Raw genomic sequence first — 13,282 nt, forward strand, 5'->3', positions numbered from 1 at the left:
TTATAGACTTTATTAAAAAATTGGCGAAATCTAGAAACGTGGTCCGATCGCAACCATATTTACCACTAAGAACCTGTACTCCTGAATTGGACTGAAAATAAACACCAACAGAACCGAGGTTCTCAGTCTCACGGGGGATTGGACTCCCTCTATCTGCATTTATGAGTACAGCATCTAAGATATTGATCAATTTGTATACAAGGCCTGATTAAAAAGTTCCAGGACTTTCTTAATAACTCCTTATTACAAATATTTTACAATTGTTCTAATTTATTCCCTTCAAAATACTCTCGTTAGGAGCCAATACAATTCTCCCACCGATGTTTCCACTGTTCCATGCATCTGGAAAACTCTGTTTCATGGATGCTGTTCCAGCGTTTTTTCCTTGATCTCATCTATCTTCTGAAATCACTGTCCTTTCATTGGGTACTTGAGTTTCTGAAACAACCAGAAGTCACACAGAGCTAGATCAGGAGAATAAAGGGGATGAGGAAGGGTTATCATCGAGTTTTCGGCAAAAAGCTCTCGAATGAGGAGCGCGGTTTAAGAAGGTGCGTTTTTTTTTAATTTTTTTGGGAGTAGAGTAAGTGAATGCCTTTACGCATGGAGTGTTGGACTCCCGCAACAGTACGCTGTCGGACCACCAACTAAACGCCTTCCTATCATCAGAGAACTAACCTGGAACCGTTTGACACATTACTTCGGGCTAGCTCTCCCGGCTTTGGAAGCCTCCAAGTCAGGGAATTCCTTTCACCAACAGGAGAAGAGAGGAGGAAGGGAGTAGTCAGTTCAGGGAAACCCTTACCTTCCGATCCCTCCGCCGGTCGAGTTCAATCTTCTTCGCAATAAGAAGAGCCCAAACATAATGTGCAACACGTCTCCAAATCTATTAGCGCAAGGCTCTCAGTGTTTGGAGGTATCTATAACAATTGATTGTCTCACCTTGCAGGAGCAATTCATCATAGATGGCACCATTCGAATCCCAGAAAACGGTGAGCATCACTTTAACGGTTGATCTAACCTGGCGAGCATTTTTTGGTCTTGGTGAATTATTTGACTTTGACTGGGAAGACCGCACCTTGGTTTCTACGTCGCAGTCACAAACCCAAGCCTCGTCGCATGTAGTGATGATTTTCAAGAAGTTTCCATTAGCATTGGCCATTTCATAGAGCTTCTGACAAACCTGCAGGCGATGCGTTTTTTGATCCTGTCATCAGTTGTGGCATGAACCCGGCTGCAACCCTTCTCATCTCCAATATTTGCGTTAAAATCATGGCCCAAATGAGATGTCCCACTCCCCTCCCATCTCTTGAATCGTCAAACAACGATTGCAACACACAAGGGCCACATGAAAGCCGTCAATTGAGGTTAAAGGCCCTCCGGAACGGGGGTCATCTTTCCTTGATGTTCTGCCTTCCTTGAACAGTTTTAACCATTCGTGACAGCGTGAACGACTCACCACTTCATCACCAAAGGTTTGCTCCAGCATTCCGTGAACATTTTGTCTAATTTAACGCAAAATTTCACGCAAACACATGGCTCCTCCCCCACGTCCATGACAAAAACGCGGGACACGAAAAACAGACTTCACTAAAACAGCTAAACAACCGGATTGGATAATACTATAGTAACAAAACAAAATAAAAACATGGTCTCCTCCGACGATTGCACCACACTGGACGTCTTTCGATGCATTAACAGCACTACATGCGCTTTCGCTGCCCTGCTTAATGTCTGCAAATGCAGTTATCTGTGTTCTTTCTTTGCTGCCATATAGGGGTGACACTGGCCGAGTGATCACCACTGTCACTCAGAAGCTCCAAGCCTCCCTGAACACCTGTCTGCCTCATATCAACGGAGTACGCAACCCTGAAACTCTTTCAATCAAAAACCTTGTTCAGCGTACAAGCTTATCACCTGACAGCGATGAGATTAAAAGGCGAAAGGGACAGTGAATAGGTCATACATTCTGGAGGTGCGACTATTCCACCCCGACCTCCAAATGCTTTAGAATTTTCAACCCTTCCATTAGCCAATCACCGCTTAAATTTGTATGAAAAGAAGTCTGGTCTGCTACATTAGAGAACCATACTGCCTGGGATTTTATTATTTGCAGTGTTCATTCGTGTAAAAGCAACCACTGCTGGGACGATTTGCCCATAAATTGATGAAGCGTGAATTTGATCGCCAAGAGTAATTGAATCAATGTACCTCACCGTAAGAAACTCTTGAGAAAAAATAACAAACTAAACAAAAGCATTAATTTCCTTAACACAGCTCGCTATTATTATTATGCAAACAGTAATTTGCAAATGTTTTGCTATATTGGCAATTTAACTGGTGGATTCAATCACCGGTTTTTTCCTCCGATCGTTTCCGCTGCCGTGGAAATGTTCAGTATCTCATATAAAAAACCTCTCTCTATACAATGGGCGAAAGTTTTATTGGATAACCGAAATTTTAAATACTCTTATCCCTAGTCGTCCCCCCTGTTCCAATCACAAGTGATTTCCGGTTTTAGAGTTTCACTCACTCAGCATTTGGCTCGCTCGGGAGCTAACAAAGTGCTGTGAACTCCCATCAATTTCTGTCCAGATGCTGTGCTCCATGCAAACCTCCATACGTATTGGATGTACGTACTTAGGAGAAAAAAGTTGAAAATCATCAGTTTACCTGTACCTACTCATAAGTATTCGCTGGAAACTACAATTATGTGCCTAGTAAAGACGAGACTTACCTGGAGGCCATCAGCTACTGTCCGACCGACCGGGGACCCCATGTCCATTCATTAAAACTTTGGAAAAAAGTGCAAAGTAATTTTCTGAGATAATTTTCAGTAGCGGACTTCTTGTGAATGCGATTCATCATTCTGTGTTTGGAAACAGGCAAAAAAACTAAACCGTCAAAAAATTGGAGTTCCCAACACAATACCTGTGGATGGGATGTGAGATCGGACCTGAAGGCAAATGGAGGAGAGCAACAAAATGAAGAATGATGTGTAACTACTTTTCGCACCATACAATATGAACCGATACTGAACAGATACTTTGATGGGAAGATATTGGAGCAGTATGCCTAAAACTGATACAACCGATCGGCATTATGCAGGAAAATGGAAGCTCTGTTCCCATTCGCAATCCAACCTATGTAAATTCTTTCTAAGTTATGTTATCCAGAAGATGAAAAGAGTGCTATGTATGTGCATTGATCCTCAATTTATCTCTCAATATAGTTTTGGATTCATATGTAAAAGAACCTAATTCAAGGATGAATCAAGGTCCCAAGCCACTGTTGGCATTAGTAAACTTCTGATCAGCATTCATCCTTGCCGGACGGACAGCCTGAAGGTTCTGCTTTATGAACTTTACCTTTCACATAAAGCAGCAACCACGATTCATCTAGGAGTTCTCCCGTCATGTTTTGGATCACACTCCCCAAAAAGTCGATTGATGATGGTTAGTGACAGACAGGGCATTATCAGAAGCTCCATAATTTACACAATTTCTAATAGAAGTATCCACCAGATCTACAACCTACAATCTACATACACATGCCCATACTAAAAACAACCATTTCTCAATATTATCCACGTTGGATGATTAATGAATCTGGCGCAATGTAAAGTTGGTTCTTCATCTGACGCGCTTGAGAAAAATTGGATTTCGGTCAATTCAAAAAGATGCGTTTTGTTCCAACAACACCGCGAGTAGAGAAATGTATCTTTTTGTTCCACATATTGAATTTTCAGAAATAGGTGTACCAGCAGAATGGTCACTTTTTTCTAGACCGAATAGCGCCTTCTTACCTTTGTTTTCAGATGAACACATGTGTGCGGTGCGATAATCTTTGTTTTGAGGTGATAAAGCCGCTAAAGACCGGGGGTTGAAAACCGTCAGTTTTTTTTTCAGTTCTCATTTCCTAGGCAAGCTCGGTCAAATTTATTTTAAAAATTAGTTTTGTTCGTTGAGGATGATATATGAAATCTGAAAGGTTTATGAAAGGTTTTTGATGTAACCGACACCGAAGTGTTAGCAATTTGCACATTCTAGCTAAGTTAATTTTAGGGTAGAGGCTAAACATCAAATATATGTAATTATTGTTTTACACCAGCTCCTGTTTAATTAAAAATTCTTTCCAAAATTATAGGCGTGCGCGCCTGCAAATGTACGCTTGTTGGTTGATCGGTTTTGTGAAAAGGGTTAGATTTTACAAGGTTTTGTGATCCTTCGAGAGCAATGGTTTCAGACTTTTTATGTATGTTTATGAGATTTTGGAAAAATGAAGCCGTTTGTGCGATATTACATTTGAGCATAACGTCGCTACCATTGAATATCTTATTTTAGAACTCCGAAATTTTCCCGCCAAATATTAGGTTGTTGCAAATGAAATGGCCGTTCTGGTACTAAAATTTGAAACGACTGTAAAGCATACAGAAATTTATTTATTTAATCAAAATATGTGCCAGTCGATTCAAACCACTTCTCCCAACGAGATTCAAGAGCATGTATACCAGTTTCGTAGAAATCCAACTGTCGGGTGTTGATAAATTCGTCCAAGGCAATTTTGACAGCCTCTTCGTTCCTAAATTGTTTTTCCGCCAAAAATGATCCACATGCTTAAAAAAGTGGTAGTCGGTTGGCGAAAGGTCCGGTGAATATGGTGGATGAGGCAGAGTTCCATACTGCAATTCGTTCAACTTTTGAACCGTTGTTCTGGATACATGAGGTCGTGCATTGCCGTGAAGGAGTATCACACCATCTCTGTTGATCAATCTCGGCTGTTGAATACTCAATTTTTGGTGCATTTCCTCGAGTTGGGCACAATATTTCTGTGTATTTATCGTTCCTCTAGGCGCCAAAAAAGAATAGCGGATAACTCCAGCTGTAGACCACCAAACAGTCACCATTACCTTCTTCGGATGGTGGCTCGGTTTCGGCATATGCTTCGCTGGCTCATCAGCATCTAGCCATTGCGCTGATCGGCGACAATTGTCGTATTACATTCTGTACAAAAAGGGGCTGCTTCTGTTGCGGGCGAGTAAAGAACTGCAAATATCCATTCGAAGCGCCATTCCGTAAGGGCTTGCGGTACCCATTTGTCGAGTTTTTCACCTTTCCAAGTTTCTCTGCAATGTCTCTCACAGACAGACGTGTGTCGGATTCGCCTAGCACACGCAACTCGTCGTAATCAATCGATAGTCCTGGTTGTCCATGTGGCTCACTTTGAAGATTTACGTCGCCTGACCGGAATTTTTCGAACCACTGCCGTGTGGTTCGTTCACTTACCGTATCAGCTCCAAATGCGCTGTTAACGTTCCTGGTCGCCTCCGCTGCTTTGTGACCAAGTTTGAACTCATACAGAAAAAGTATACGTATATGCAACAACCTAATAAAAATATATCGCAACCCCCAAGTAACACGATTCTCTGTCTGTCCGTCATTCGCCAAAAATTGTTAAATCTATTATGGAGGATTGTGTAAAATATCAACAACCGGTATCCCGTCTAGGTTTGCCCTAAAATCTGTCTTTTTCTACCATAGATATTGCCTTTATCCATCATCTCATTTATACGGATTAAGTCACCCGCCTACCACAACCTGTTGAGCCGGATTTTATCCACATCCCGACGGTCGTGGAATCGGTCATAGATTTCGTCGTTATGTAGGCTACGGAATCGTCCATTCTCGTGTAGGGTGCCAAGAATTCTTCGGAAGATTCTTTTCTCGAACGCGGCCAAGAGTTCACAATGTTTGTGCTAAGAGACCAGGTCTCCGAGGAATACATAAGAACTTGCACAGTAAGAGCTTTGACCCTATGGTGAGACGTTTCGAGCGAAACAGTTCCTGTCAGCTGAAATAGCTTGGCAACCAACAACTGTACGAGGATTTCATCGTCATAGCTGTTATCGGTTGTAATTTTCAACCCTAGATGGAAGAAATTTTCAATGGTCTCAAAGTTATAGCCTCCTATCTTTATTGTTTTCGTTTGACCAGTGCGGTTCGATGATGTTCGTTCTTTCGTTTTGGCACTGACGTCGCACCATGTACTTCATCTTGTCTTCAGAAATGTGCATCCCAATTAATGTAGACTGTCCATATCGGGTTGTTCTTCCCATAATGTCAGTATCGTCACCGTAGACCAGTAGTTGGGTGGATTTGAAGAGGATGGTGCCTAACGCATTCACATCTGCAGCGCGAATCATCCCCTTGTCCTAGACCGTTGTTGATGTTGAATGGTCTCGAGAGTGATCCTGCTACTTTTATTTGGCCTCGTACATTAATCAGGGTCATCCTAGTCAGTATTACTAATTTCGTTGGGACATCGAATTCTCTCATGGCCGTGTACAGTTTTACCCTGGCTATGCTGTCATAGACGGCCTTGAAGTCAATGAAATAGCATTTGCCCATCGTTTTGAGTTGGCGGGACCTTCAACTGAGCAGTTCATCAAAATACTCAACCCATCGCTTCAATATGCCCATTCTGTTAGAAATCCGATTTTCCTCTTTGTCTCGGCAGGAGAAACATCGAGGTATATAAGGCCTCATTCTGCTGACTTGTTGATATAACTTGCGCGTCTGATGCGGTTGCTCCCTGTACTTTTCGAGTTTAGACCTGTTGGTTCTCCCAGGCTTCCTTTTTCCGTCTGCAAAGTTGCTTCTCCGCTCGATGAAATTGGTCATAAACCTCTGTCCGTGCCCAGGTTCTTTGAGAATGCAACATTACTCGTCGAATCATTCATCGTCGAATCAGCCGTTCGGGCTTTTTTTGCGGTTGGGGCCAAGTATGTTTGTGGCCGTCAATGATAACGCTCTTCAGGTGGTTGTGAAGATGATTTGTTGATGCTTCATCTCAAGAACATCTGTTAGGTACGGTTATTGCGCCATCCATTTCCTTCTTATAGGTGTTACGGAGGGCTGCGTTTTGTCTTCAGTATTCACTGATTGTCAGAGGGGATTGTAGGCGATGTTGTTATTCGATCCCGGAGCACCATGACAACGAGATATTGAGCCGAGTCTATGTTGGGTCAAATTGGTTAGAAGTGGTCCCGTCTGGAGAGGGCCATGTACCTTTGTGGACCACTTTCCGCGCTAACCAGGTACTTCCAACAACCATTTAGTGCGATACTGGTAACTGAATAATCTGCAGTCCGTTATCATTGCTATCTCTATGTAAGCTATGGGAACCGACGTATCGAGTGAATACGGGCTCCGTCCCTACTTGACTGTTGAAATCTCCAAGTATGATTTTGATAACATACTTGGGACAGACTTTGAGGGTCCGCTCAACTGCCTCATAGAAGGTATCCTTCTTCGACTCTGCAGTCTCCCCTGTAGGGGCGTGAATGTTTATGAGGTTTATATTTCTAAATTTGCCTCGCAAAGGCAGAGTGCATAGCTGTTCGCTTATATTTTCAAAGCCGATTTCAGCAGGTTCCATTTTTGGGCTTACTGAGAAACCTGGTGGCTCTTCTCGAGGACACCGGCCCCTGTCCAAAGCATCTCTAGCAGCGCTGTTGCATCAGCCCTATCCGGGTATCCGCTAGCTTCCTGGCAGCTCCATCTTTGTACAGGGCGCGCGTTCCATGAGGAGATCCGCAAATCGTTATTCCGTTGTCGTTGCCGGGTTCGTCGTTTAAAAGCCCTTCCTGTCCGAGGCTCCTTTCGTGGCTTCGTAACATCGGTTTTGCGAAAAGGCTTGTCAATCCTACCCAACCCCCAACCTGAAGGACCAATTGGTACAATTTGTCTCCTTTTTAGGCGCGAGAGATTCGCCTTCATCCTTCTCTGTCTAATGTTTTTCATTAAGCAAGAATTCCCAGCGATCACCACATGGAAGTGGGGATAAATTTTTTAGCAGAGCAGTTGGTATTGGTTCAGCAGGCGTTCCCAGATTTTATGCTCCATCGTGGGTACCAATCCACGTTTCGCCCTGGGACCTATACTACCCTTTGACCGCCCATCAGTAACCATTTTTTGCGTGCAGTGATTTTCTAGTATATTCTATTGTAAAAATGAATGGATGAATAAAATGGAGTTCTATCTGCTTTTCCCCCGAATGTGTGTGTTTGTGTAGACAGTGTTTTGTCAAGAATCCAGGTATTTTAATAGTTTGAAGGAGTTTTAGAAGGAAGAAAGTCGATTGAAAATGAACCACTACGCAAAACGCCTTCAACTTCGAGAACCGGTAGACATTTCAACAGAATCCCGACATTATAGTATTTGTATTGATCGTGGATTTCTCCCCTCGAGCAGGTCTCGAAAACACATCTACCCTGACTTCGTAGTATGCTCATCATTTTGCGTTGCTCTGCGGCGGGCTGACGATAAATTCATTTGCTTGTACACAAAATTTCTTCCTTTTTCCACCATTTAACATATTTGTCCTCCTTTCAAATTCCTACTTCTCATCTCGACATCATACTCCACCCAAAATATTAACGTATTTTAAAGTATTAGTTAAGAAATGATCACTTTAATTATCTTTTGAAAATCTTAATCCAAAAATCGTCTCAACTCTCAAATTTCTCGAAACCCTAAAACCAGTTTAAACATTTTCAAATTTAATACCAAAATTTTCAAATATTCAAAGATGATCATTAACTCTTTCTTTTTATTGTTATTTGCTCCATGCGATGGTATTTATCTTGTGTAATTGCAAGTATTTAAATATTGCTGGGATTTTTGTTATAGGTTTACGTGGCGACCACTTGCGGCAGGACCTGCCCACTTAGAAATTCTCCTATGAACGATGCTGTAGCTCGTAGCAAGTGAAGTGCTCATGCAATTACTGGATATTTTTGTTCTATTTTTCGATTGCTTAATTGAACATAATCAATTGCTTATTTAAAAAAAATCCTTTATCCTTTTTTCGGATACCGATTGGAATTCAAAGCATCCCCATGTCCATCCTCTAGAGCTATATAGGAACGTTCCAAGTTGAAGAGTTTTTAAATGTATATTGTTAGTTTTCCCAATATTTGAAGTGTGGTGGTAAATAAGCCCGCCAAGTTTCAAAAAGATCGGTTCAGTAGTTTTCGAGTAACTTTGGTCACCGGCTTTATTTTGTAGAAAAATCTGTTTAAAGTTTCAACCTCAAGTCGTTTGCGAGACGGATTTTTTTCTTTAACACTTATAGCTCAGTGAATTTTATACAATCGACTTGAAATTTTAAGAAGGTATTCCCAAACAGTTATACTTTATAAAAATGCAATGCAAAAATTGTCTTTTTTTCAAAGTCACAGGTGGGGTTATTTTATTTAGATATTTTTCTTTTACTGAGTTATTACAATCTCGTCAGATGCCGTTTTACCTAATACTAGTACTTAGTGCTACCATTTAGGCTACCTACTCAATAGAAAAAAGGGCGTTGATGGTGGTAGCCAGTGGCAGGTTAATGGGAGAGACCGTGGAGAACTCCCCGCAACATCGAGCACGTATGCAGAATGGTATTCTGGTATTCGGAACAACATGCTCCCCCCTTTCTTTGTCCCTTACCTTTCTAACCCTGCCTGTAGGACACCTTTTAATGGTTACTTCTTTCGTTTCATTCCTTCCCCCCTTCCTGTAAAGTTTCTCACGGTTCTGTACTGAATTTTCTACTCAACTTCTATCTCTTTCGCAGATAATCGTGCTTCTCTTCCAACTTCACATTTTTCAACAATCTCACTAAAAAATAATTTAAATAATGTAAATAATTCCCTTTTTCACTAGTATTTATTTTGTTACAGAAATACGAATATTTCGAGAACAATTTGTTTGCTTTCTTCAGTGCAATATGACGTATGAGAAAGGAAAATTGTCGAATTATTGACATTGCTTGAATATTCCTCTGTGGTTTGCGCTTCCTTCCGCAATTGTGACTATCTTCCTCATCAAGCTGTAAAACGAAACTTCACTAGATCCAAATTATTCAAAAAAAAAACTTTCCACGCGTAGATTGCTCTTCCGAGGCCCGCAGCACCTCTGCTTCCTCATAGATGCATCATATCGCCTAAATCATGAACCGCTGACATTTTCAAAGGTCAGGAGGTATTGACCTCACTCCGTAGCTTTAAATGTAGAAAAAAGTATTTACTTACTCCCCCTTCTGAGAACAATACACATTAAATAAGTAAACATAGGAAAAAAAAGGAAATCTCAAGTTGTTCATTGAACTGGAGGTAGCTACCTAGGTAAGTATCAGTGGGCACTCCAAGGAGCCCCATTAGCGTTGCGGTGCGACATTTTGATGCCACAAACTCCTAGGACCATGACTGCTTTTAAGCGAGCGAGGAGAAAGAGTCCAGCCGGCTCAAATCTTCAAAGTCTGTCCATAGCATTCACAAAGGAAAGCCACTCCGCTACCCTGCAGCAAGAAATCTCTTTGAGGTCCCCAAAAATGGTTTACCTAGTGCCGGTAGCCTGACTCCAACTAGAGCTGGGCAATCGCAAAGAAAGTGGTTGAGGGTACCCCTCTTCTCCGCAGCTTCGGCAATGCAAATTGTAGGATATGCCGTGTCTGGCAGCATTGTCCCCTATGGGCCAGTACCCCATGTAGACCGCCGTTATCTTGTAGGCATTTACACGCTTCTGGCACAGGAGCTGTTTTGATAGGGTTTTTTTTATAAACGGTCCAACTTCTCCTTGACTGAACACAGTTGGTGAATCTTCGCCATCTGAGGTTCGTGGTTGCTAAATAGTGCGAGTAGATTCCACACCCTTGACAGTCCCCAGCGGGACACAGACTGCACCCGTCAAAGGACTGCCAAGAGGAGAGCCTCGACTAGCCAACCCTTCAACTGGCTTACTTCGCTCCATGTTCCTATGACGGGGAACCCAGAGAGGGTGAACTTGAGTGTGGCACCCAGACTGTTTAGCGCATTTCTACACTGCCCCACCAGCCCGGTGGATGTTGTCGCTGAGTAAAAGGACTATCGGTCAGAATGCCTATGTTCTGCTTCGGACTTGGATTATGCCCCGCTTCCAATATCACCAGTACTTCGACAGGCTAATCAGTATCAGTACTTCCGGGTGGAATACACTGACTAAACCACTTTGTGCAAAAAAAACCCCTGCAGCAACTCCACAGACCACCTTTAATCCGTCGGTGAAGAATATGTGTTATAGCCTTGCAACACATCATCGGTTTTCCACTTTGACCTGGTTGGAAAGTCCGCAGCAAAGTTTCGGGTGAAGATCAGCTTGGGTGTGGCATAGTCCATGAGGACTGCCCAGATTTCCCGAGGTGTTATTTTGGCTGTTCGCTGTCCAGCATCTGGACTCACGTAGTCTGACAGCACCGGACGCTTCAACGTATTTAATGTGGAGATCTAGGGGGAGGAGATTCACGGGTATATTGAGAGCATCTGCCGAGCAGGACTACAGAGCCCTGGTGCACGTGGTTCTTTGAATCCTATTAAACTTCGTTCTATTGTACTTTTAGCTCAAAACCACCACACAATAGAGCCAGACGTTAAAATGGGACGCACCACAGCTGTGTACATCCAGAGAACTATCCTCGGTGGGAGACCCCATTTCTTAGCAAAGGTTCTCTCGCAGGCATAGAAGGCTATACAGGCCTTCTTAATCTGCTTAGCTTCGGGCCCAGGATCACACCCAGATACTTTACATTGGAGGAACCAAACTTTCTCCATTCAGCCGCGGTAGGTGGAATTCGAGTACCCTTATCTTGAGGGTGAATAGTATGAGTTTCGTTTTGCTTAGGTTTATACCCGCAGCCGCACTTTTCCCAACACTCCTTTCATGATGTCACTGTGCTTTTCCCAGGTTTGTTAGCTGTCACCACTATCCTACCGCATTGCGAAACACCGGCCCAACCCCGGATTTTTGTTTTGTTTTTATGTGTGGAGGAGGAAACCTTACAAAGACGCTGCTGCGCCAGGTTGCAACAGTGTGTGGGATTCGCACCCACTAATACCACCCCCACTCTTTCGCCCCTCCCTGTGGGACCACCGTGCAGTATTACTTCGCGTGGGAGGCTCTGGTTCGCTACACCAGCTCGTCCATGTCGCGTCTCCGTCGCGCCGCCTTCCGAGCTCGCACCATGGCTACTTCCTCATTTACTGCCATCCAGCTTTCCTCCTATTTCAGCATCTCTTCCACCAGGTTGAAGGGCTCGACGTCCGCCACCAAGACGCTGTTCAACGTCCTTTTCTGCTGCAGAAATCTAGGACAATGCAACATAACAAGCTCCGGGTCTTCGGGTGTAGCACGGCACTCAGGACAGTTGGGAGACTCGTCCAACTCGAAGCAATGCAAGTACTTCCTATACTCACTGTGTCCCGTAAGGAACTGTGTCAGGTGGTAATTCAATTCTCCGTGCTTTCGGTCGACCCATTTCTCGATAGACAGGATCAATGTATGGGTTTACCGGCCCTTGTCGGAGTTATCCCACCGTTGTTGCCACTTGCCACACAATTCTCTCCTGATGGTTTTTCGGAAATCCGCATTCACCTCGGCTGGATTTGCCTTTCGTTTTTCGTAGAGCCAGTGTACCTCGCTCGCTAGATGATCTATAGGGATCATTCCCGCGATGACACACACTGGCTCGGTCGACGCCATCCTAAATGCGCTGCACACCCTTAGCGCACTTGGCCGGTATGCTGAACTTATCTTCCTCCGGTTTATAGCGTAGTTCAACGCTCCCGCTCAGACAGGGGCGACGTATAGCGGGATTGCCTTCACCAGTCCCGCAATGAGTAGCCTGCGACTACACTTCGGCCCTCCCACATTAGGCATCATCCTTGCAAGGGATGAGCTGGCATTTGCTGCCTTCTCCCGCGCATAATCCAAGTGTCCCTTGAAACTCAGCTGGGCAGCGATCATCACCCCCAAGTATTTGACAATTGATTTTGAGATGATTTCACGATTACCAACCCGAATATTAACCGTGTTGTTCTTCCTGCGGTTGTTAATGAGGACCGCTTCCATCTTTTCGTCCGCCAGGTCTACCTTGGTTATTCGTAACCATGACTTGATGGTATGAATGGCTTCATTTGCATAAAACTCCACATCCTCGGGATGCTTTGCAATTGCAACTAGCGCCAGGTTGTCCGCAAAACCAATCAGCGTTGCCTCCTCCGGCAAGCGTAGGCTAAGTACTCCGTCGTACGTTATGTTCCACAGCAGTGGTCCCAATACAGAACCTTGAGGGACCCCTGCTGTCACAATGTGCTCCTTCGGCACGTCGTCCTTCTCAGAGAAGTCTGTCTGAAAGGTAACTCTCGATGAGCCGAGCCAGTTGGCTGAGTTAAAAGCATTTTTGAGGTCCAGCGCCCGTGGCC

Source organism: Hermetia illucens, chromosome 1 (assembly GCF_905115235.1).
Source record: "Hermetia illucens chromosome 1, iHerIll2.2.curated.20191125, whole genome shotgun sequence".
Taxonomy (NCBI): Eukaryota; Metazoa; Arthropoda; class Insecta; order Diptera; family Stratiomyidae; genus Hermetia; species Hermetia illucens.